The 25,793-nt window shown below is 48.3% G+C and overlaps 1 pseudogene; it reads left to right on the forward strand.

Annotated features, from left to right (window-relative positions):
* Nucleotides 1–4,229: 4,229 nt before the first annotated feature.
* On the forward strand, nt 4,230–18,493 carry LOC119333600 (annotated as a pseudogene).
* The last annotated feature ends 7,300 nt before the right edge of the window (nt 18,494–25,793 follow it).

Raw genomic sequence — 25,793 nt, forward strand, 5'->3', positions numbered from 1 at the left:
GACCTTCGCAAACAGAACAACAGTTTAATGGTCAAGTGGTGGTGAAAACTCGAGACCCAAACTGGTATATGGCAAGACATTGTTCGTGCGCGCTACCTGACAAACAAAACTGTGGTTGTGGTTAAACCAAGGTTCTCCGATTCCCCATGTTGGACGGCTTTGTTGAAAGTCAAAGATCTTTATATGGCTGGCAGGAAAATTCATCTGGAATCTGGCGATCTTGTCAGAATCTGGAAAGACTCCATCAATGGGCTGAGTCCTTTCCAGACTCAGTATCCCTTACTGTTTGACATATGTAATGAGAAGGATTGCACCGTTGATAGATTCAAAAACATTGACATCCACGCCTTCTTCAGAAGGAGGCTCACTCCTGAGCTATCTAGTCAGTGGGGGAGATGAGTAAAACTATCAATAGCATTCACCTAAGCCAGGGGAGAGATCGGCTTTATTTGGGACTCAACAGTACTCGTAAATTTTCCACCAAATCTATGTATAAGTGCTTAGAGAGTCCTCTTAGTGGATGCCACTACAAGTGGGTTCGGAAAGCTAAAATCCCACTCAAAATAAAGATCTTCTTGTGGCAGTTATCCCAGGATGCAGTGCTTGCTAGAAAGGTCATGAGAACGAGGAAATGGCCTGGGAATCCCACCTGCTCTTTCTGTAACGAGTTGGAAACCTCCCAACATATGTTCTTCACTTGTCCTGTGGCTAGGGTGATCTGGAGATGTGTTGGGGTGGTACTGGGTACGGAGATGTGTCTAAATAGCTACTGGCAATATTTTGCATGGTGTCATGCGTTTTTCCCTGCTGGACAAAAGTATTATACTGTTGGCTTGGCTATTGCCTGCTGGGCCATTTGGCTTGCCAGGAATCGTGCTACTTTCAAAAAGAAGCAGATCAAAACACCCTTTGAGATAATTTTCTCCCCGTGTACTTTTTTGTTATATTGGGCAGGTCTACAGCGGGAGGAAGGCACCAAGGAACTGCAAAGCGGTGCTGAGATGATCAGGTCGAACACGATGCACCTGGTGGGGATGTGCAACGCTGCGAGGGTGCCGATCGGAGGAGATTGAGGCTACCCAATACGTACACTGATGGTGCTGGGGAGTTTCTATGATGGTGTAAAATGGTGGCATGTTCCAGTGTGTGGGATTTTGTTGTCTTAGTCTGTAATACTTTTGATGTACGCTGTGATTTTGGTGCTGTTAGGTTTTCGTCCCATGGCATTCGTTTCGATGGCGGGCGAATGCAGTGGGTTTCTTGGCAGTGCCCGAACTCGCTCTACCTCTTTCCCCTTCTCCTGACATGTTTCTGAAACTCTGTATTTCCGTTCATTTACAATGAAAAGAGGTATAGCCCGGTTCGAAAAAAAACATTTAGATATGAATTAGACAAACTAGTAAATCTTTGCATGTTTAGCAGAAGCGGGAGCAGCCGGCGCCCCTAGCAACTCCCGGGGGTTCAACTCCATCGCTTGCGCTTTTATTTTTCGTGACATTTTTACATTCGCTCGACGTCTGGGAATGGGCCGGGCCGTTTGCGCGATCTTCAGTGAAAGCTCGAGTAGTGCTCTTTTGTCTCAAAAAAAAGGTAGTGCTCGTGCTGGCCACGAAAAAAAACTACCTGCCACCGCCGCTTGCTGCCAGCCGCTGATCGCGAGGCGAGAAGACGAACAGAGCATACTCGGGGCGCCGGCTGCTCTCGCTTCTGCGGAACGCTTGCCTCGACACCTTAGAGCATCTCCAGCCGCGCTCCCAATAGGTCCTCCCCAGGTAATTTTGCCGGGCCGGCGTAAAAAAAAAGGCCCAGTCGCGTCCCCAGAAGCCCGTTTTTCGCCGGCTCGGGGTGAAACTGGTGCCGGCGGACCCAAGCCGAACCCGGCTTCCTGAGGGGCGACTGGGGCACCGGCACAAGCGAAAAGGACGCGTGGGTCCGCCCTGTCGGCGAGGCGAGCGCCTCTTCCCGCCGTTTCTTCCCGTATTTTCCCCACTTCCCTCCCGTGCTCTTCCTTCCTCCCGCCAATCTCCCTCCGGCTCGCCTCCCTCCCAGCCGGCCGCCATGCCACCGAAGAAGTACGTCGCCCCCCGCGCGGCGGCAACCGCGACCGCCTCCGTCGCCCAGCCGAAGCAGAGGAAGCCGAGGGCGCCGCCGATCAAGCCACCGGGCATGTCAAACGCCGAGTGGAGGGCGGAAGTTCAGCGGCGGGAGGCTGTCACCGCCGACCGGCAGAATAGGGCCATCGCCAAGAAGGCCCGCGACAACGCGGCGCACGCGGCTGCGGCTGCCTCGGCGCACCAAATCGAGGCCGAGGCGACTCGCGCGGGATGATGAATCCACCCGGAAGCCACGCCCAGTACGCGCCCTGGGGTCAGCAAGGCGTCGGCTCTCCGCAATCATGGGGATCGCCCTCGCCGGACTACGCCGACGCGCACGGTGGGTTCAACCCAAACGTCACTTTCCCCCATGGATACCCGGCCCAGCGCATGCCCTCTCCCGCCTTCGTCGGCGTGCAGTACCCTCCCTACAACTACTCGCCGCCCGCCTACGCTTCCTCCCTGACGCCCCCGCTACTTCGTGGCCCGCTGCCCTTCTCGCACCTCGGCGACACCGACGAGACCGAGGCCGACATGGACGACATCATCGCGACAGGTTCGGTCGCGGCTGCCGCATCTCCCGGGTTCGTCACCCAGGACGAGGTGGTGGATCTCAGCGGCGGCACGGACGGCGAGCTCGGCTACGTCTACGGCGAGGACGAGCAGGAGGAGGAGGACGGCGAGGAGGAGGAGGAGGAGGAGGAGGAGGAGCCGACGCCTGCAACGACGAAGGGGCGCAAGAAGAAGCGGGCGGTCAGGACAGGCGAGCTGCGCATCAAGTGGGCGTCCAAGGAGGAGGAATGCCTCGCCGAAGCACGGAAAGTCGTCTGCCTCGACCCGACGATCGGCACGAACCAGAGCATCGACACGTACTGGGACTGCATCAAGGTCGAGTTCGACGAGCGCAAGCTCGTCGACCCCTACTTCAAAGGCGTCTACATGCGGCGCGGCTCTGAGGCGATGGCGAACCATTGGGGGCGTATCCAGGGGCGTGCAACAAATGGCATGGGGTCGTCGAGGAGGTCGCGGCTCGCCCGGAGAGCGGCACCAGCGTCGAGGATCAGGTATGCCACGCCGGCCTCCCGCCTCTCTTCGCCGTGTACGCGCGCCAACTGTTTGTCCCTCCGCGCAGTTGCTGCGCATGTTCACCCTGTACCGGCAGAGCAACAGCGACGCCGAATTCAAGTACCTCCACGTCTACAAGCGCATTGACAAGTGCGAGAAGTGGGGGGAAGTCCGACGCACCCTCGACAAGGCCAAGGAGACCTACAAGCCGGACGCGCCGACTCCTGGCGCATTGAAAGGGCGGCCGGACGGCAACAAAGTTGCCAAGAAAGGGAAATACGCCGACACGGCCACCGCTCGAGTGCAGGAGTTCATCGAGCACTGCCTCGCCGACGCGCAGGCCCGGACCGTCCTTCGTGAAGAGAAGACCGAGGCGCGGTGGTCGGCGTTGATGTCGAGCAGCGCCATCAAGCTCAACCTGCTCCGGACGAACGTCGCCGCGAAAAAGAGAAACACCGACCTGGCTTTCCTGCTGGGCGGGGCGGACATGCTCCAGAGCACCGACGAGGCGGTCAAGGCGTGGTACTTGGCGGGGCGCGGCCTCATCCTGAACCAGCTTCCCTCGACAAGGTCGCCGACGCCGACGCACACGCCGACGCCGCCGCCAAGCCCGCGTGACGATGCCTCCACGACGCCCAGCACCACCGAAGCCGCGCCGACACCGTCCAGCACAGAGGCTGCTCCGACACCGCTAAGCCCGCGCACGCCAACTCCGCCGACGCCTGGGGCAGAGCCCGCCAAGTGATGCGCACGCGAATTTCTGCCGCTCTATTTTTTGTACGCCGAAATGTAGCTTGTGATCGCCCGACTTGTGGCGTCTTTTATGAGCGGGAACGATTAAGTTCGAATTTTTCGCGTCCTGGTGGCAGCGCCTGGGGGCATGACTGGGAGCTAGGTCGCCCCCAGGGGCCGAAATAGCGCCGGTTCGCCTTCAGACCGCCCTTTTTTAGCGCCCTGGGGGGTCGAACGGCTGGAGATGCTCTTAGCCCGGTCGGTTGCCCCCTTGTTTGCATCTGCTGTGACTTGCGATATTTGTTTACGGTTGATGTTTGCTCCGTTTGTAGCTCGAGCATGGACGGCAGTAACGAGCTGATTTTGCCCTACAAGAGGAAGAACAAGGCTCGAGGGGAAGCCAGGGTACTGCCAACTTAATTTGGAACCCATTTATCGAGTTTCATTTGGACCTGCTGTTACTAGTGCGGCCACCAGTGTGATTTTGTGACTTACGTAACCTCTGGATTGCTAGAATTGTAAGAAAAGCAGACAAGACCCCAAGATACAGCTAAAAAAGCTGCAGATAATTGGTCCTAGTGTCCTAGTGTCTATATCAATGACAGCCTGAGTTTTCCCGGGAGGAAAAGCAAAATAAGCTACTGCAAGCAAGAAGCATCGAGATTTTGCGGCACACTGATCTCAACTTATTCCGTTCAGAATGGTGTATATTTTCTGATGATTGTGTATGCTGGTGGTCCGGCATGGCAGTAATCGTAGGATTTCAGTTGATGGATATTCGCTGCTGCATGCCTCAGGCACTATTGGTCAAGTATAATGCACATCATAACTGTCAGATCTGTTACATTCACAATTTTATATGTTATAGTTCTTCATAGGCTTTTACTCTACTGCAGGCTGAGATTTTGAAAGAAAAACTTAGGTGGGCTGCGCAGTTCTCCAGGGCAGGTTTGATTGTTCCTGAAGAACTCTCTTTATTCAAGAAAGATGGTTATCAGAAAGATTTTGAAAACAGTGAGGCTTGAGAGGAAGGTTTTCCACATAAATTTGTTGATCCAACATATGCAATTAAATGTAACAGAAATTTGAATGATAGGAAAAGTAAAAATGTCATGGAGAAAGATGCAATGAAACCAGTGGAATGCAAACTAATGGTAGATGTTGGGCCAAAAACTGAAGGGACTTTTGATCTTTCTGACATGTTGGCAAATTCAACAATGAAACCAAGTGTTCCAGGTTGCTCTCATGTGGTGATGGATTTCCAGGTGAACTACATGTTATATGTTTATGTTTATGTTCACCTCCTCGTCATCTAGACGATCTTTGTGAAATATTGGATTTACCTATTCCCTAATGAGATTACAACCAGAAGCTGTTGTACTTACTTCAGAGTTTACTCAGTTTACTCAGTCATAATTCTTTTATTTTGGTAGGATGACGAACTGATGCAGGAGGGAGCTGTTGTACAAGAGTCCTTCAATCCGCCAGCTGTAGTACCTGTATCAAGGCCATAGGAGGTGGAGTTGACAGAAAAGGAATTATTTGTATCACCCAACCACCGCGTATTGCTGTTCTTGCCACATCTATGAGGGTTCCTTATGAGCTAGGACTTAAGTTGGGAAAGGAACTTGGTTTTCAAGTTAGGCATGATAAAATGGTCAGAAGTAATTGCGCCATCAAGTTTATGACAGATGGCGTTTTGCTGCGAGAGATCCAGGTTGTGCATCTTATTACTTGTCTTGGCTGCCTTGTTTATTTAAGCAAGAGCCATGCTTTCTCGACTCAACTTACTGTTAACCATGATATAACTTATGAAAAAAGGGTTAACCATGACTGAACATATAAGCTACTTTTCATGTTCACTGGTCCTCGTAACAACTCTATTGAAGCTTAATCTGCATATAAGCTGTTCGGTTTTGACACCCAATTAATCCTCTTCCATGTTTTTCTAATAGCCTCTCCATAATTCTAATACTTTATGCAATGGTACAATGTACGACAGGTGATTGATTGTCCTGAAATGTACATGGTGATTTATCTTCTAATATGAGCTGTGTAAGACTAAATCATAATCCTGCTCCTCACATGACTTACTGATCTTCTCCATAGTGACATTCTGCTGAAGCGCTATTCTGTAATCATCTTGGATGTAGCACATGAAAGGAGCTTGAACACAGATATACTTATCGGGATGCTGAGTTGTACAGATTCGCAAGGTTGAAACTTAATAACGTTGCCTTGTTTTCATCTGTATCAATACAGTGATCTGTACAAAGAAAAAATATTGCTGTTGTTAACCTTTATATGCACATTGCAGAATTTGCATGCGAGCATCAGGAAAAATTACGCTTGGGGCTCATTAAACCAGAAGATGTGATTAATCAGTTGAAAGTTGTGCTGATTGTAGAAAGGCTTTAACGCCATGCCATCTCTAGCTGACGGTTCCGTGTTTATATAGCAGGGTCACGACCTCCCTGATAGCGTACAAGATACGGTAGTTGAGGTACAACTTGTGCTACAAGAGATAGGATAGAGATAGAGAGAGTTGTTACAAAGAGATAAAAGGAAAATACTAACAACCTAATCTATCTCTATACCGCCGCACCTGATTCCTGTTGTTACATGACAACCATCGGGTGTGCTATGTTTGACACCCTCTCTTAATCACAACTCCATGAGATTGAGATTACGTTTGAATTCATTAAAGTTCCTTGTAGGCAATGCTTTTGTGAAGCCATCTGCAACCTGGTCTCTAGAATGAACAAAACGAATCTCCAACTGTCGATTAGCAACTCGTTCTCTGACAAAATGAAAATCGATCTCAATGTGTTTTGTTCTTGCATGGAACACAGGGTTAGCAGACAGATAGGTAGCACCAAGATTATCACGCCATAAGCAGGGAACCTGTGCGGGTTTTAGTCCAAGTTCTTTTAACATAGACTGAACCCAAATGATTTCTGCTGTGGCATCTGCAAGTGCCTTGTACTCAGCTTCTATACTTGACCTGGACACAGTAGCCTGTTTCTTTGCACACCATAATATAAGGTTAGGTCCAAAGAATATTGCAAACCCATAAGTAGAACGTCTGTCATCCAGACATCCTGCCCAGTCTGAATCAGAAAGGCACTAACAAGAGTAGATGAAGATCTGTTGAAGGTCAATCCAAGATTCATGGTACCTTTCACATATCTCACTATACGTTTTGCAGTTGTCCAGTGAACTGGGGTAGGTGCATGGAGAAACTGGCATACTTTGTTAACAGCAAAGGAAATATCAGGCCTTGTCAATGTCAAGTACTGTAGTGCTCCTACTAAGCTTCTGTAATTTGTACTATCAACTTGGTTCAAAAGATCTCCTTCTGTGAGAGGCAATTTTTCTGAGCTGGATAAAGGAGTTGGTGAGGGCTTACATCCTTGAAGGCCGGCTCTTCTCACCAGATAAGTAGCATACTTTTCCTGAGAGAGATGAAGACCATCATCATGTTTCTTGACTTCAATCCCTAAGAAGAAATGCAAATCTCCCAAATCCTTGAGGGCAAACTCAGCACTCAAGTCTTTCAATAATCTTGTCACTGCCTTGTCAGATGAGCTTGTGACAATAATATCATCAACATATATGAGTACAAATATGGATGTATTAGACTTATTGTAAATAAACAGTGACGTGTCAGACTTGGAAGAAACAAAACCAAGTGCCTGCAGCTTCTGACTTAAGCGTGAGTACCATGCTCTAGGGGCCTGCTTGAGTCCATATAAAGCTTTGTCAAATTTGCACACATGATATGGTGAGTTTCTGTTTACAAACCCAGGAGGTTGTCTCATATACACTTCCTCTTCCAGAACACCATGAAAAAACGCGTTCTGTACATCTAGCTGTCTAAGGCACCATCCCCTGAAAACAGCAATAGACAACACAAGCCGAATAGTAGCAGCCTTAACCACATGACTAAAAGTGTCCTCATAATCTATACCATATCGTTGTTTGAATCCTTTTGCAACGAGTCTAGCTTTATAGCGGTCTATGGTTCCGTCAGATTTCTTTTTAATTCTGAAAACCCACTTGCAATCAATTATGTTTTTACCTCGTCGTGGGGGAACCAAATGCCATGTTCTGTTTTTTTGTAGTGCCATGTATTCTTCTTCCATGGCTTTCTTCCACCGGGGATCTCCAAGGGCTTCTTCAACCGTGTTAGGTTCACCTGAGGAACAAGCAACAAGACCAAATTTGGTTTTATAGTTCATATGCTGGATTACCCCTTTTGGAGCCGTGTGCGTGGTTGTACAGGAGATGCAGCAGCAGGCCGTGGCGCAGAAGATCCTGTCCTCAATCCCGAAGCAGATCCCCCTGGCGCAGGTGCAGCCCCATCAGGTGCGTCCGGATTTTCTGTGGCATCAGGACGTGGCGGGTGTGGTAGAAGTGGCGCAGAGGATCCCGAGCCAGATCCCGCACCTACCGCACCCTCATCATTGCTGGATGATTGCATCGGGCCGGCAGGATCAGCATCGGATCGCGAGCCCGTGGACCCGGACGAATCAGCACCGGTGGATGCGTGTGCCGTTTGTCGTCGCTCGTAGCAGCGGGGCCCTCCTGGCGCCCAATGACTCTCAGGTAGCCGCGTGTCGGCCACGGATTGGTGCAGGTCAGCACCCACGCGGGGACGAGTTGGAGTGCGCTGCACGGCAGCCGCTGGTTCGCTGCTGTCACGTCTGGCGGGTGACGCAGTTTCCTGCGCGACGTCGTCGCTGCGTGGCGCGGATCCCGGGTTGGATTGCCTGGGCAGATTCTGCGGCAACGATCCCAAGGAGGATCTGTCCCCCAATGGTGGACACATAAAATGTTGCCCTTCTGGACTGATCTTGTGACCGTTTTGGCCATTTTCTTCGCCGTTTTCTTCACCGAATGCATCTGCATCTGTATCACAGCAAAGCTCAGGCAGATGGTTATGAGGATTAGTCAATGTATGGTCATTACAACTGTTGCCCCCTTGATCTAATCCGCTAAGTTTAGGTGGAAGAAGTAGGATTTCTTGGCGAAGGAGAGCGCCGGCATTGGGATGGAGATCAGCAAAGGGAAATTTAGTCTCATCAAAAACCACTTCGCGAGAAATATAGACACGGCCGGTGGACACATCAAGACATTTAACGCCTTTGTGCTGGGCACTGTATCCTATGAACACACATTGTTTCGAGCGAAACATAAGCTTGCGATTATTATAGGGTCAAAGATTCGGCCAGCAAGCACATCCAAACACACGAAGAGAGGTGTAGTCCGGTTTGATGTTGAGAAGCCGTTCCATGGGGGTTTCATTATTGATAACACGACTAGGAAGCATGTTTATGATGTGCACGGCAGTGAGGTACTCCTCATCCCAAAATTTGAGGGGCATGGAGGCACCCGCAAGAAGAGCTAGACCAACCTCTATAATATGCCGATGCTTACGTTCGGCCGACTCATTCTGTTGATGGGCGTGAGGACAAGACACATGATGAGAGATTCCAATTTCTTGGAAGAAAGTGTTCAACTTCTCATATTCGCCCCCCTCCCAATCAGATTGGACGGCGATGATTTTTCTATCAAATTTTCGTTCAACGAGTGCTTGGAAATTTCTAAAGACTTGGAACACATCGGATCTTCTTTTTAAGAGATAGATCCAAGAGTATTTGCTATAGTCATCTATGAAACTGACATAATACGTGTGTCCACCAACAGAAGAAGGGGCAGGCCCCCATACATCAGAAAAAATGAGTTGTAAAGGTTGAGTAGAAACACTTGTCGAAATTGGATAAGGCAATTGATGACTTTTAGCTCGCTGACAAGAATCACAAATGGTTTTGACATCGCGCTCTCCAACATATGGGAGCTTATTTTTCCTAAGCACACGTTGAACTAAAGAAAAAGTTGCATGTCCTAATCGATCATGCCACCGTGTTGAAGACACTTTGGTAGCACTAAAAGCTTGTTTATTGAATCTTCTAATCTCCGGAATCAAAGGGTAGAGCCCACGAACACATCTACCTCGATAGAGCACCTTCTTCGTTTCTTGATCCTTGATCAAAAAGAAGTAAGGGTGAAATTCAAGAAAGACATGATTGTCAAGAGCAATACGATGAACGGAAAGAAGACTTTTTGAGGCACTAGGAACATGCAATATTCTTCGAAGATGAATGTTTCTGCTAGGGGTTTTAACAATTGTGTGACCAACATGACAAATCTTCATACCTTCTCCACTTGCAGTGTGGATGTGGTCTTGACCGCGGTACTTTTCCCTCATGGTCACCTTCTCGAGCTCGCTGGTGATGTGGTTTGTAGCACCACTATCAACATACCAGTTTGTGTCCACTCCATAGGACCCGTCCGCTGCTCCGGCCACCTTCTCATCTTGTGATGAATCATCCTCATCTTCTTCATACCTGTACCAACAATCCTTAGCCGAGTGGCCAGGTTTGCCGCAGATCTGACAGCGGATGGCATCTGGACGTGATCTGTTGGAGGAGTTGGAGTTTGTGCGGCGGCCCCTGTTGTTGTTGGAGGAGGGCCTGCCGCCACCGCTGCTGTTGCCGCGGGAGTTGTTGGTGTTGCGGCCCCTGCCGCGCGCCGGTCCTCGATGGCAAGAGCCGCCCCCACGACCACGCATGGCTGCGTTGGCCGAGGACTTGAACCCGCCGCCGTGCACGCCCTGATAGAGGGCGACCCTCTGGTCGAAGTTGCTCATCATCGCAAACAGATGGTCGAGGGAGACCGGTGTTGTACGGGCGTCGAGCGCGGAGATGAGCGGCTGGTACTCCATGTCGAGGCCAGCGGTGATGTAGGAGGCCAGCTCGTCGTCACCGAGCGGTTTGCCCGCCGCCGCGAGCTCGTCGGCAAGCGAGCGCATGTGCGCGAAGAAGCTTGCCACAGAATGCGTCCCCTTGCGTGCATTGGCGAGGGCGACGCGTATGTTGTTGACGCGGGACAACGACTGCGACGAGAACATGTTCGACAGTGCTGTCCAGAGATCATGGGCATGGCCGATCGATGTGACCTGCACAAGTACCTCTTTGGAGAGATTATTCAGAAGGTGTCCTAGTACCTGCTGATCTTCACGGATCCAGCTCGGATGAAGGGGGTTCGGTGTAGACTCCTCCTTCCCATCCTTGTCCTTGGTGATGATGAATTTGGCCGGCTCCGGCATGCTGCCGTCGACGTAGCCAAAGAAGCCCGCACCTCGGAGTTGTGGCGTGATCTGCGTGCGCCACAGGATGAAGTTCGTGCGGGTCAGCTTTTCGGTGATCTGGCCAGAGAGGCTAGAGTTCGCGATGCTGGAGGAGGAGGCCATGGCGGAAGCTTTCCTGTGGATGGCGATAGGCTAGATGTATGGAAGAGTTAGGCTCTGGTTACCATGTAGAAAGGCTTTAACGTCATGCCATCTATAGCTGACGGTTCCATGTTTATATAGCAGGGTCGCGACCTCCCTGATAGCGTACAAGATTCGGTAGTTGAGGTACAACTTGTGCTACAAGAGATAGGATAGAGATAGAGAGAGTTGTTACAAAGAGATAAAAGGAAAATACTAACAACCTAATCTATCTCTATACCGCCGCACCTGATTCCTGTTGTTACGTGACAACCATCGGGTGTGCTATGTTTGACACTGATGAGTGCTACCTTGCAACTGAGGGATTTCATTTCAAACAGAAGCTTGTTTGATGTGATCCCACTAGCTTTAAAGGTACCTATACGCCAATTCCCAGTAGCAATTCACTTCTCAAAGAGGACACACGATGATTATTTAGGGGATGCTTACAAAAAAGTTGTGTCAATCCACAAGCGACTTCCATGAGGTGGAATTCTTGTCTTTGTTACTGGACAAAAAGAAGTTGATTATTTATGTAAAAAATTGCAAAGAGCATCCAAGCAGCAGACTGACAGGAAGCCTGAAAAAGTTGAGGGAGATGAGAGTAGCTCAAGCCCAGAAGTAGACGAGAAGGAAATTTATGAAGCATATGATGACATGTTTTCCACATATGAGGAAGATGAGATAAACTCTGGGCCAAATGTATATTCTTCTGATATTGAAATAGAGGGTGAGATGGACACTGACAGTGAGGATGGTGTTCTGACACTTGTGAAACCAGAGAAGAGGATGGGTCAGTATCAAAGTTTTTGGGGAGTGCTGAGGGTTCATCTGCACTGAAGGCATCATTTAAGGCTATATCAAGAGCGCCAGGAGTACCAGAAAGTGTTGAGAAATCGAGCGATGCTACAAGTTTAGAACAGTCAATTCCTTATGTTCCTTGTTTCAGTAAATGCACAAAACCTATGTCTGTTTCACATGGTAACCTTCGAGTGTTACCACTTTACGCAATGTTACCAGCTTCACAGCAGCTTCAAGTGTTTCAGAATACACCTGAGGATGAAAGATTAGTTGTTGTTGCAACAAATGTAGCAGAGACCTCTCTAACAATTCCTGACATAAAATATGTAGTAGATAATGGGAAACAAAAAGTTAAGAACTACAATCATGCTACTGGGATGGCGAGTTATGAAATACAGTGAATAAGCAAAGGCATCTGTGTCCCAGCGTCCTGGGAGAGCTGGAAGAACAGGGCCTGGGGATTGTTACCGTCTCTACTCAGCTGCGGCATATGGTAAAGACAAATTATTCCCAGAGTTCTCTGAACCAGAGATCAAAAGAGTTCCAGTCGATGTAGTTGTGCTTATGCTCAGGTTTATGCGCATTAATGTGGTAATGTGATTACAAGTTATTTGCCATTATTAGATGATCTTCTGTTATGATATATTGCATTTCACACTAGTTTTTGTGCAATGTTGGTGTCATCTTTATTGATGTACAATGGTTATTGATAACCTTAACAATTCCTGGCATAAAATATGTAATTACCTTTTCGTTCTAATTTTTCTGACGTGTTGCCTTTCCTGATCATGCTGCAGTCAAAATTTCCCTTCCCTACACCTCCTAACAATGAAAGTTTGGTTGAAGCTGAGCATTCCTTGAAGGCGTTGGAAGCACTAGATAGCCAGGTTAAACCTACACCCTTAGGGAAGGCTATGGCACAGTACCCCATGAGCCCACGACATTCTCGTCTTCTTCTGACAACAATTAAAAATTTGAAGAGCCAGAAAGGCTTTGGCAGACCTAACTTCATATTGGGATATGCAGCAGCTGCTGCATCGGCTTTGAGTTTTCTAAATCCTTTTCTCATGCAAAATGATTTTAGTGGTGAGCCAAAAGAACATAACCCTGATTTAGACAATGAGGACCAACAGGAAATTAAGAGACAAAAGAAGAAGATCAAGGCCATGGTTAGAGATTCCCGTGCAAAATTTGTCAATCCCAGCAGTGATGCTTTAACCATTGCTCATGCCTTGCGGTTGTTTGAGCTGTCAAAAAATACAGTGGAATTCTGTAGAATGAACTCACTTCATCTGAAAACAATGGAAGAGACGTCAAAATTCAGGAAGCAACTTCTTCGATTAATATTTCTCCATACTAAATCTTGTGAGGAGTTTTCTTGGAAATTTGGGGATTATGAGGATGTTGAAGAGGCTTGGAGGAGTGAATCTGACAAAAAAAAACAACGCAGTTGATTCAAGAGGAAATTCTAGGGGAAGGGATATGTGCTGGGTGGGCTGATAGAGTTTCAAAGAGGATCCACACTTTCTCTGCATCATCAGAAGATGCAAGGAAGATTCGAGCTGTTCATTACCAATCCTGTGCTCTCAGTGATACAATATATCTCCACCTATCTTCTTCTGTTGTCCGAACTGCACCGGAGTTTGTAGTTTAGTCAGAACTAATTAATAAAAGGGAAAACTTTGTTTTTGCCACTCTAGCTTTTGACCACTTTGCTTATGCCACTCTAGAATTTGACATTTCACTTTTGCCACTTAAAGTTTTTGACAATACATCATAATTACCATTCCGTGGCAAAAACAATAATTTTAGAGTGGCAATTGCGATACATTGTCAAAATCTAGAGTAGCAAAAGTGAAATGAAAAGTTATTGCTTTTGCCACTGAATGGCATTTGTGATGTATTGTCAAAAACTATGAGTGGCAAAAGTGATATGTCAAAATCTAGAGTGGCATAAGCAAAGTAGGCAAAAGCTAGAGTGGCAAAAACAAAGTTTTTCCTTAATAAAAACAGACCATACATGCATGGTGTAACCAGTATAAAGCCATCCTGGCTTTTGAAATATGCTAGTTCTCTATGCACCTTTTCCGCACCATTGGAAGATCGAGAAATGTATTACGACCCTAAAAAGGACCAAGTCTACTGTTTTGTCCGTCCCATCTTTTCTTGACATAATTGGCAGCTTCCCCTGCATAGCTTACCTGTGAATGATGGCTCCACTCGATCGCAGGTATTTGCCTGTTCTCCAGATTTTCTTTATCCTGAGATCAAAGCTTGTTTTCAGGAGTTTCACAGCCAGTTTGGAGCATTATGGGGAAAATGCACCGGGAGATTCGTCTTGAGGGCGAGGATCTTATTCCAAAGGGGTCCAAGTGTTAAACATAATAGTGTACAGGTTATTAGCGTGGCCTTGAGGCACACGGCGAGGTAGTTAGGAGGTTATCCTTTTTATGTTTATCTCTCTTATCTCCTAAAACCCTCCTGTAATATCTCTGGTGGTTAGCCTCGACGCTGCCATCTCCTGTACCGAACCCCCTCAATCAATATATATATCGCGGGTCTCCATGTATGGAGATTTGAGACGCTTCACAATTTCCACATGGTATACAGAGCAGGCCTCTTCCACGACATCTAGCTCATCTTCTCCATCCGTTCCCTTCCCAGAATCACCACGCCGCAATCATGTCCACCTCCTCCGCAGTCCCCTCCTCTGGCCTCAACTACAACACCTCAGAACCTCTCAGCCGGACGAACTATGTTCTCTGGCGAGCCCAAGCGCGATCCCAGATATTGGGCGCCGGCTTGTTTGGCTACATAGATCAGACTATAGAGGAGCCTCCAAAAACAACAATCAGCAAAGACAAAGATGGCAAAGATCAGGTAGTTCCCAACCCTGCTCATAAACCTTGGCTTGTTCAAGATCAGCAAATAGTAGCATATCTTCTCCGAAACCTGTCAAAAGAGGTGCTCGTCCAAGTAGCCTCGCTTGAATCATCACATGCAATTTGGACCGTGCTAGCAAATATGTTTTCTGCGGTTTCTCTGTCTCGTGTCAATAACATCAGATCGGCCCTCACAAACGCCCAGAAGGGGTCACAGTCGGCCTCCACCTTCTTCGGGCAGATGCGTGCCCTCTCCGACGAGCTTGCGGCGGCAGGCAAACCGATCGGGGAGGACGAGCTTATCTCTTTCATCATCGTCGGGCTTAATATGGAGTATCAGCCCATCATCTCTGCACTCGACGTCCGCACCGAGCCCATCACCGTCGATGCACTCTTCTCGATGGTGGCAAACTTTGATCAACGCACTGAGATGTTTAGCAGCGCTGGTGGCTTCAAATCGTCAGTGAACGCCGCCTCCAGGGGTCAATCGAGTGGCGGCAGAGGCGGCTACCGCAACCAGAAGCAAGGTGGTCGCGGCGGCGGCTACTCTGGTGGTAGCGGCCAAAACCCTAGCAGCGGCTATCCTGGCACGGGTAGCGGCGGCTACAACCAAGGCGGCGGCGGCGGCTACAACAACCATGGCAACGGCGGCGGCCAAGGCAGCGGACATCGTGGCGGCGGCGGCGGGGGCTACTACAACAATAATGGCCCCCCACGCCACTACTACAACAACAACCAAGGGGGTCGCTTCGTCGGGTATGAGAAGTACAAAAACAAATGCCAGATCTGCAAGAAAACTAACCATATTGCCAAAGAATGTAAATGGCGCTATGCAGAAGATAACTCCAGGAAAAGGCGTGTTGCAGCTGCGGCCGATGCTTCATATGGAGTTGATTCGAACTGGTATCTTGACTCCGGCTCGAATGAGAACATCACTTCCGAGCTTGAGAAGATGACCATTCATGAGAAGTATCATGGCCAAGATCACGTCCACACCGCTGAAAACGGTCCAGGTATGATGATTAGTCATGTTGGAGAGTCTATTATTAAAACCCCACACCGTGATATTCTCGTAGATGATGTTCTTCACATTCCAAATGCATCCAAAAACCTTTTGTCTGTACATCGCATTACTCTTGACAATGGTGTTTTCATCGAGTTTCATCCCTTCTTCTTTTTGATCAAGGATCAGGTCACGAGGAGGGTGCTTTATCGCGGTAGATGTGCAAGGCCTCTACCCATTGATCCCCAAAATTTCCAAGTTCAATAAGCAATCCTATGGAGTCTTCAAAGTGTCTTCAGAACGATGGCATAATCGTTTAGGCCACCCATCTTTTTCCACTGTTTATCAGATTCTTAGCAAAAATAAGCTCGCTTTTGTTGATGAGCATGATCGTGAAACTATTTGTGACTCTTGCCAAAGAGCAAAAAGTCACCAGTTACCATATCCTATATCTACAAGTGTGTCCACAAAACCTTTGCAACTTGTGTTTTCAGACGTTTGGGGACCGGCTCCCTCCTCTATTGGACGCCATACCTATTACGTGAGCTTCATTGATGATTTTAGCAAGTATACTTGGATATACCTCCTTAAAAAATGCTCCGATGTTTTCTAAGTTTTCCTCAACTTTCAAGCATTGGTAGAACGACAGTTTGATTGCAAAATACTTGCTATGCAGTCAGACTGGGGTGGTGAGTACGAAAAACTCAACTCCTTTTTCCAACGTATAGGAATCTCTCATCATGTTTCTTGCCCTCACGCTCACCAACAAAATGGTTCAGCAGAACGCAAGCATAGGCACATTGTTGATATTGGTCTTTCTCTTCTTGCTGCCGCATCTATGCCACTAAAGTTTTGGGATGAGGCGTTCCTTACAGCAGTACATCTTATAAATATTCTGCCTAGCCGTGTCATCAATCACGAAACACCCACTGAACGCCTCCTTCACACCAAACCCAACTATGCACACCTTCGCGTATTTGGTTGCGCATGTTGGCCAAACCTCCGTCCCTATAACAACAAAAAACTCATGTTTCGTTCGACACAATGTGTGTTTATAGGGTACAGTGCACAACCCAAAGGCGTCAAGTGTCTTGACGTAGCCACAGGGCGTGTGTATATCTCTCGAGATGTCGTCTTCGATGAAACAGTTTTTCCTTTTGCCAAACTCCACCCAAATGCCGGCGCATTGCTCCGCAAAGAAATCCTTCTCTTGCCTTCATCCCTATCCGGCGTTGATCATGGGGGAGAAAATAATAGTACTAATCAACTTGCATCTAATCATCATATTATGCCTGAGATTACTGTTGCAGAAATCAGTCCAAATGGTGAAAATCCGAGGCAAAACGGGCAAGATTTCATGTGTTTCCCAGCTGGAGACACAGACGCGCATCGAGGAGGATCTGCCTCGGGATCCCCACGACAGGAGGCAGCATCCTCTCCGGGATCTGGGCGACAGGACGGGCAGCACCTGGGCGCGCCCCGGGCCTCGAGCGTGCGAGCGGTCGCGAAAGCGATGTCGCTGCCCCGCACCAATCGGCAGATGACGTGTGGCGGGAGGACACGCGCGCAGCCGGGCCTCGCTCGCCTGATTGGCCCGCACCGGATTCGTCGGGGCCCGCCACCTCCAACCGGCTGGACTCGCTCGGGCCCGCCACCTCGCCTCGGTCGCGGTCGCCAGCAGCAGCGACAGAATCCCCCTCGGGATTGCTACGGCCGCGGTCGCCAGCGTCTGACGCGGATGGTGGATCTCCTGTGGCTCCGTCGCCTGTGGCTTCTCCTGTGGCGCCGCGCACAAGGCTACAGAAGGGAGTAACTACTCGTTTAAATTACAAAAATTTCTTTAAGATTGGTATGTCTTGTACAACTGGCGAGCCTAACAGCTTAGTAACAGCACTTGATGATCCAAGGTGGAAGGCAGCTATGGAAGATGAAATCATGGCACTACGGAAAAATAAAACGTGGCACCTGGTGCCCCCACGACCAGGCAGAAATCTGATTGACTGTAAGTGGGTCTACAGAATCAAGAAAAAATCTGATGGTACCATAGATAGATACAAGGCAAGACTTGTAGCAAAGGGATTCAAGCAAATGTATGGCATAGATTATGAGGATACGTTTAGTCCTGTTGTTAAAGCTGCAACAATCCGTCTTGTATTATCAATAGCTGTGTCCAGGGGATGGAGTCTGAGACAGCTAGATGTCCAGAACACGTTTCTCCATGGTGTTCTGGAAAAGGAAGTGTACATGAAACAACCTCCTGGGTTTGAGGATAAAAGTGCACCTTCATATGTCTGCAAGGTTGATAAAGCCATGTATGGTTTGAAACAGGCACCCAGAGCATGGTATTCACGGTTAAGTATGAAACTTCAGTCACTTGGCTTTGTTCCATCAAGGTCTGACACATCTCTGTTCATTTATAACAAGCATAGAACATCCATGTTTGTTTTGATATATGTTGATGATATTATTGTCACTAGTTCTTCTGATGGGGAAAATGCACCGGGAGATTCGTCTTGAGGGCGAGGATCTTATTCCAAAGGGGTCCAAGAAGGTTAAAGGTTTACTTGTTTCAAGCATATTGTAGTGCAATTGCTTGACAAATGCTTCTTTGTGATGGAGATGGCTTTGATGAGGTACGGATGCAAATGATCAAACACTGCCCTGAACTGTTGTGGAACTGAATAACTCATGTATAACGACATTCAGCAAGGCTAAAATGCTTGTCCTGAAAGTATAGCAAGGTAGGATAAATACTGTCAGTAAACAGATAGGTTCTAGCTGAAGCTTACCTGTTAATGTAAAATTAATCTCTTCATCTCATCGTCTGTTTTAAACTTTTAATGCAGTTTGTTGGGTCACGGGCGCATATCTTTTTTCTTATTTGCCATGCAAACTCGTAGATTGTGTCAAAAAATGGTTTCTAATAGACTAATACATTATTCCCCGCTGCAGCATCCACTGGAGGAGCTGAGAACAATTGTGCCCACTTCCCAAACCCTGTAAGTCTTAGAGCAACTCCAACGGACCGATCCAAACGGACGTCGATTTCGTCCGTTTTTTATCCGTTTGGGTCGGCCAGACAGACACGGATGCTTGCTTTCGTATTTGGGTCGGCATTTGCGCCCAACGCTGGCTTGCGACCCATTTAGATGGCGTAAAAAAAATGAACGCACGTATATTTAAAAAAAGAAACTGCATTAATTAAACATTAAAGCCGGCCACGAAGGCCAGCGAGAGTCCACGCGTCCACATTTGCAATTAAAAAAATAAAAACAGCCTAAACTACGAGGCGGCACGCTGCCCTAGGCGTCGTCGTCGTCGTCCTCAGGGTCCGTGAGGTCGATGAGCGTCGGCGCCGGCCCGGCCCAGGCGAACGCCGTGTTCCAGAGCGCTGTCATGTCGGGCTGTGCCGGCGCAGGCAGTGCCGGAGCGGGGGGCTGTGCGGCCGCCTGTGCAGCCGTGGCCTGGCGCGCCTCCTCCTCGGCCTCGTGCGCCTCCTCCTCGAGGTCGCGCTCGAGCATCTCCTCGTACTCGCCTTGCCGGCGCTCCTCTGCCAGCCGGCGCTGGCGCCACATCTCGAGGTAGGCCTGCTCCTGCGCCGGCGTCGCCCCCAGCCAGACTGGTGGCGCGGACACCCACTCGCGCACCACTCCATTCCAGGAGAAGCGCGCGATGGGCTCGGGCTCGGGCTCCGGCTGCGACTGCGGCTCCGGCTTGATGGGGGACGGCGGGGCCACCGGCGGCACCACGCTGTCGCCCGTCGCGGAGAGGGCAAGAGCCTGCGCCATTGCCGCCTCGTAGCGGGCCTCCTCTTCCGCCTCCGCCGCCTCCGCTCTGCGCCGTTCGTCCTCTTCGCTCTCACGGTAGACGGCAGCAAGGGCCGCCTGGTAGGCGTCCTCCGCCGCCTGGTCCTCCTCGCGGACGACCAGCGGTGTTGGCCTCCGGTCGACCTCACGCACGCCCCGGCGCCTCACCTCCTCGTGCTCGAAGGCGAACCACCTCGCCCAGTTGGGCGAGTCGGTTGCGTAGGCGGAGTCGCTGCGCTGCTCCGCCGTCAGCAGCGCCCGCCGGCGCCGCACCTCCTCCGCGTGAGCACGAGCCGACCGCGGCGCGCCGGCACTGTGATCTTATCTGGATCCAGATGCCAGTCGTGCGGCAGCGTCACGTCGGGATACGGCAGCGGCTGGCGGTTCTGCCAGTGCCACTCCGCCTGGTGCACTGGCACGTTGACGCGCTGCCTCTGCCGGCGAGGCGCCGGCGGGGGTGGGAGAAACTCAGAGGGGAAAGGGGTGGCGGGGGACTTGCCCTTGGCCTTGTTGCCGCTGGCGCCGGAGAAGAGGCCCATCGTCGCTGTGGTTGCGGTGGCTAGAGTTTGCCGGCGACGAGGGAGCAAGGGTGGGCAGATGGGGACGGCGAGTTTGGATGAGGACGGCCCCGCCGCATGGTCGGCTTAAAAAAGGACGAGCGTCGTCGCTGACGCGTGGGCCCGTCGTCATAAATTAAGCTGACCGCATGGGCAGCGGATAGTTGGACGGCCGCCATGTGAGGACGCGGCGGACAGCGAGAAGACGCGCGAAGCATCCATTCGGCATCCGCGCCGACGCATTTGGGGCGCAAATTTGGGCCGCAAATACGTCGGCGCGGACGCGACGCGAACGTGATTTGGGTTTGGATCGGTGCGTTGGGCCGTCACTTTTGTCTGCGCCGCCCCAAACGGACGTAGGCGGACGAAATGGGTCGGTCCTTTAGAGTTGCTCTTAAGATAAGGGTCACAGCGTACTTTTGTATTGGAAATTTCTCTTGAATATGAATCCAATAGCATACTTTTATACTCCCTCCGTGAGAGCGGCGATGGTATGGACGAGCTCACCTGCTCCCGGTGCCCGTACCAATAGACAGGGGCGAACCCACGTATACACACCCGGTGTCACAGGACACCGGGTAAGTACTCCGATTACCTTAAGCGATCGCTGATACATTGTGCGGGACACTGGTAAAATTCATACGTAGACACCGGCTGAAGCAAGAGGGTGCACAGGCCTGGCCCATCTATTGGCGATTGAGACACCCAGCTAGCCACTCCTCAGGCTATCGATCAATTTTGTTAAACTGTATAGAAAGTCCTAGTCTTTAGGATCTGGCGCACTCTCCATGGTATGGGTGCCTATGATTCAGAAAGTGTTGTTAGCGACAACAACGTTGCAATATACTGTATCAAAAAGATAAGGAAGAATAAGATTCTCATCAACTAATTTGATCGCTTTTATTTAGGCCTGCAAGCATAAAAAAACCTGCGCCTACTCAATACTCATGGCTTCTTGCCTCCCCATGCAAAGATTCATCATGGCATCGCCTCATCCACCCGCCCAATCGCCATCGAAGTGTCCGTGCTGCCATGGCCTATTCGCCTAATCACTGGACAATCGATGAAAGAAGTACCACAAGTCGCTATTCTCTTTGTAAAGAAATATAAGAGCCTTAGTGATCTAAACGCTCTTAAATTTCTTTACGGAGGGAGCACAATCAAGTCCAAGTGCGTACCTATACAACTTTTTTTTATAGGTGTAGGGCTTTTAGTTTCAAGGATGCCACAGTTAAAAATTGAATTACTACCATTTGCTCGTGTTGGTAAGTAAGAATCAAGTTCAAGTGGTTCTCATTTATATGGATTATTCCTCGACCTTTGAATGCACAACTCAGTACTCCTACAACATATTGTAAGTAAGTAAGTACATCTTCATAATTATAAATTCAATCAATATGTTTTCTTTTATGTTTTGATGTTAGCCTGTTCAAACATAAATAGTGTAGCCTTAGCTGATTAAACTTGTCTTCAAAGTTTTTATGCGTTATTGTTCAACTTGGGCAAAAAACTTCATATAATCAACTACGATTACAAGTAGACCAGTATTTTGATAAGCATTTTTACTACTGCATATCTACAATGGTTGAGCATGTTAGTTTTATGCATAACATAGTTTGGTGTCCACATATGTGTAATTTAGGCGTGGACACCGGGACATTTTCATCTTAGGTCCGCTCCTGCCAATAGGACAATGACGCGTTCGACCCTGAACTGAATGCGATCGTAGAGAGAGACCACGGATACGCCATGTCAAACTGTAGCATACGGAGACAGCTCCGTGTCACATAACGGTGGGTGGACGGTCAACCGTCAGCTGTTCCGTTGGTACAGGACGAGGTAAGTCAGCGTGTAAATTGGTATGACTGTGCATGGGTAAATTCCGAGCGGGCGTTTACTGTTCCCTTGATTGAAACGTCGCGCTCATAAACTTTGATATGTGACGATGACGACTCGTTCGTCGGATCTGATTACTGCGTTTGCCGCGTCTTGGCCAGGATGTGCCCGATGGAACTGCAGCTCCGGCTCGTGCTCTTGCTCTTGTTTTCTACAGGGCCATGTGCCCCGTTACACCAGCCGTTGCAGGTCGGTAGGCGTCTGATGAAGTTACCCGAGTGTTGTCGTGTGTGCAGCCAGCTAAGAAATGCAATCAGGAAATACTCCTCGAATTTTTCTTGTTCATCCGAAATATCCCTGCTAAGACATGTTTCGGCAGCCTTGAGGCTTTGAGCAGCAGACGTGTTCATCCCCATTGTCGACTTGATGATGTCAATTGCTCAAGGACTGATTTTGGCGTCCCTGCCCCGAATATCTCAATTGCTGCATGGCACTCCAAAAATCTTGTGCAAGTCGTCTGGGGTAAACACTATTTCCTGGTTGGCGGTTGCTGTCGATGACGATTGTAAGCATGCCGTCAGTGTATCTCGTTTGACCATACAAGGCCGACGAGCGCAAGGATGCCCACACACTCATCTTGACAACCATCCATGTAATCGGCATGCACAGGGCGCCTGAAAGTCCACTTGCTTTGACCATGGCTGCACAACCCAAAAATTTTGGTCTGCACCAGTGGCAGTAGCAGCAGAGAAAACATGATTTAGTGCAACGGAAGTTCATTTCATAATGATCCGTCCAAATTACATCAGCCAAACTCTTACGACTTAATCAACGGACGCGCGCGCATAACACGTGATCGTCCCTCGTCAGGTGGAGAGCCGACTAGAGCAACGATTCATTCGCTAGGGTAGGTTCGATCGAGCACACCTAAGTCCCATCCCTCAAACATTCGCTACAACGGTGTTTCATAGTTTATTTTGTTTGGTTGTTGCTTTATATATAAAGCGGGACGAAAAACTATTTCGAGGACGCGGCTCAAGCTGGCTACATTTTCCCATGGTATATACAATAAATTTGCCATGCTACAACACATAAAAAACATATGCAAGATAAAATTGTCGTCGTAGTTGTACGAGAAAGCATCCATAGTTAAATCTTGTCATGGTCCATGGCAAGTTATTTTTTGCGGGTGGTCCATGGCAAATTTGAAAGAAAATGTTCTAAAGATCATGGGGAACTTAGCTAAAAAAGTAGTTTGTCACTAGATCAATCATTCTTAGCAAAAAATTCGGAAAATGCCATGCCACTAGATCAATCAATCTTAAAATTGCCATGTCGCAAAACACAAATGTACCTACATTTTTCCTAGATGCAACAAAATTGCAGCGGTACATATGTTAACAAATTTGCCATGGTCCATGGCAAAAAAAGTGAACATAAGCACATAACAAAGTTGGCATGATTAAAAATAAATAAATGAACACAAACAAGTACTCCCGCTGATCCAAAATAAGTGTCACAATTTTAGTTTAAATTTTGAACTAAAACCACGACACCTATTTTGGATTGGTTCCATGGCAAAAACTATATAAATGCCTATACAAAAGTCATGTCAAACATTAGAAAAGATGTTCTCTAATTCATGGCAAAAAAAAATAAGAAAAGCATGTATGAGTGACATGGCAAATTAACAGATTTTAGATGTCTATATGTACGCAAAATGTAGAACATTTTGTACTGTGAAATGCCGAAAAACATTAAAATTTTGGACTAGTAACATGGCAAATTCAGACTGGAAAATATGAATGGAACATGAAAGAAATTATGTACTAGATGGCCAATTTTTTTCAAAATTGCCATCTCACTAAATAATTGTTTTCTTAAAGAAAATTTGAGGAGCAATTGTTTTCTTAAATTTCTTATGTCCTAAAAACAAATATAGCTATATTTTTCTTAGATGAACAAAAAAAACATGTGTTATATACAAGAAACCTAGACAAATTGCAGCCGTGAGGGTTTCGTTGTCATCTGACCGTTTTTTCATGTATTGTAGGGGCTCGGGTAGCCATGGCTAGAACTGAATTATGAATTGTTTGAGTAATAATTATGCAAACGAGCTTGTAATGTAACGACCATCCGTGGCTCTGTTAATGTATTTTCCAATCATGACTACTTGTACCGTACGATAATCTCCAACCAGCGCTCAACCCCATCCACTAGGGGGTGCCGCCGTCCGGGAGGCGCACGTAATGTGCCGTCTTTCCCTGCGTGATACGGTATAGGCTGGTTACGGCGTCTCTGTTCGGTTCCAAATGGCACGGCGCTACGCGGTTGCCTGATGGGCCCAACCCGGTTTAATTGTACCTAATATACGGGATGCATACCTGACCAATACATCTCCTGCTCTTATCCCGAAAGAAACGAGCGAACACAGATACCAGGAGCATGCGAGGACGAGCACTCCAATGAATTTTCGCTCCCTTCGTCCCATAATATAAGAGCGTTTTTTACACTAGTATAATGTCAGAAACGCTCTTATATTATGCGACGGAGGGAGTTGCATATATAACTTCTACTTTGCTAGTAAAAAGAAGATAAACTGTCCTAGCAAGATCATATAGTCACTGATGGGCTCCAAAGGAGCAGACGATCGATTTCCAATAACATATTTCCAGGCAAAGTAAGCCATAGCAAGATCATAAGGATGTTGTTGTGGCAATGCATGTGGTGCAACCCCCACAAATACTGGGCTAAATTTTCGAAAGATAAAAAAAATCCCATGGTATAGCACACAAAAATAGATCCGTGACCATGATCCCACAGCTCATTAGATGACTAGTCTATCCAGAGGCCAAGTAAATTTGGCCATAGCCCCCCAAAATGGCAAAATTATACAAGAGTTGGCGACGATAGAGTTGTCACCTTTACCCTAGCCTGATGAGACGGCAAAAAAAAATCGAGAGAAGTAAAAGAAGTAGGCCATAGCTCGGAAAACAACGAAAACCTGAGGTTTTGTTGATGCGTCATTGGACGGCTGATTTACCGACAGATCGAAAAGACATGGATACTACATACAAGCCACAAAATGATGAGAGTATTTGCTCGTACTGCGCATGCCAAATCGAGTACGAGTGTGTTGCGTTCAGTCTACCAACTTGTCTTACCTATCTTTCCTGCATCCTCTTCGCTTCTCTTCTTGTCTGGCCATCAACTAGCCCAGAAAGCAACAACAAAGCGCAATCCAAGGCAACACACAGTACTGTACGTACGTTCCTCCACCATGCCTTCAAACCAGATCCTTCCTTGCAAGGGATGCCAACAGTACACTAACGGATAAATACATGTGCATATCAACACGTATATATATCTATCCATCTACTCGTCCAACTACACCAACTGGCATTAACTAGATCGTATGCATTTCAGCAACAGCAACTCATCGTCTCTGAAACATTCCTCTTGCTTAGGAGAGTGTTTGTTGCCCCCACACTTTGCTTAATGGGTTTGCTAGCTGCTTTGGCCCTCCTAACCAACTTTCCACACATATATCAAACATCAGACTCTTGGGGACTCTTCTCTCCTTGTAAGCAACACGAGACTTCTCTCCCTGTAAGCAACATACATGCCATCTACTAGCTCACACAGCATGCATATATAAGTCTCTGTGTCGCACGCGCTCTCTCTC

The sequence above is a fragment of the Triticum dicoccoides genome, chromosome 7A (assembly GCF_002162155.2).
Source record: "Triticum dicoccoides isolate Atlit2015 ecotype Zavitan chromosome 7A, WEW_v2.0, whole genome shotgun sequence".
In the NCBI taxonomy this organism is placed as follows: Eukaryota; Viridiplantae; Streptophyta; class Magnoliopsida; order Poales; family Poaceae; genus Triticum; species Triticum dicoccoides.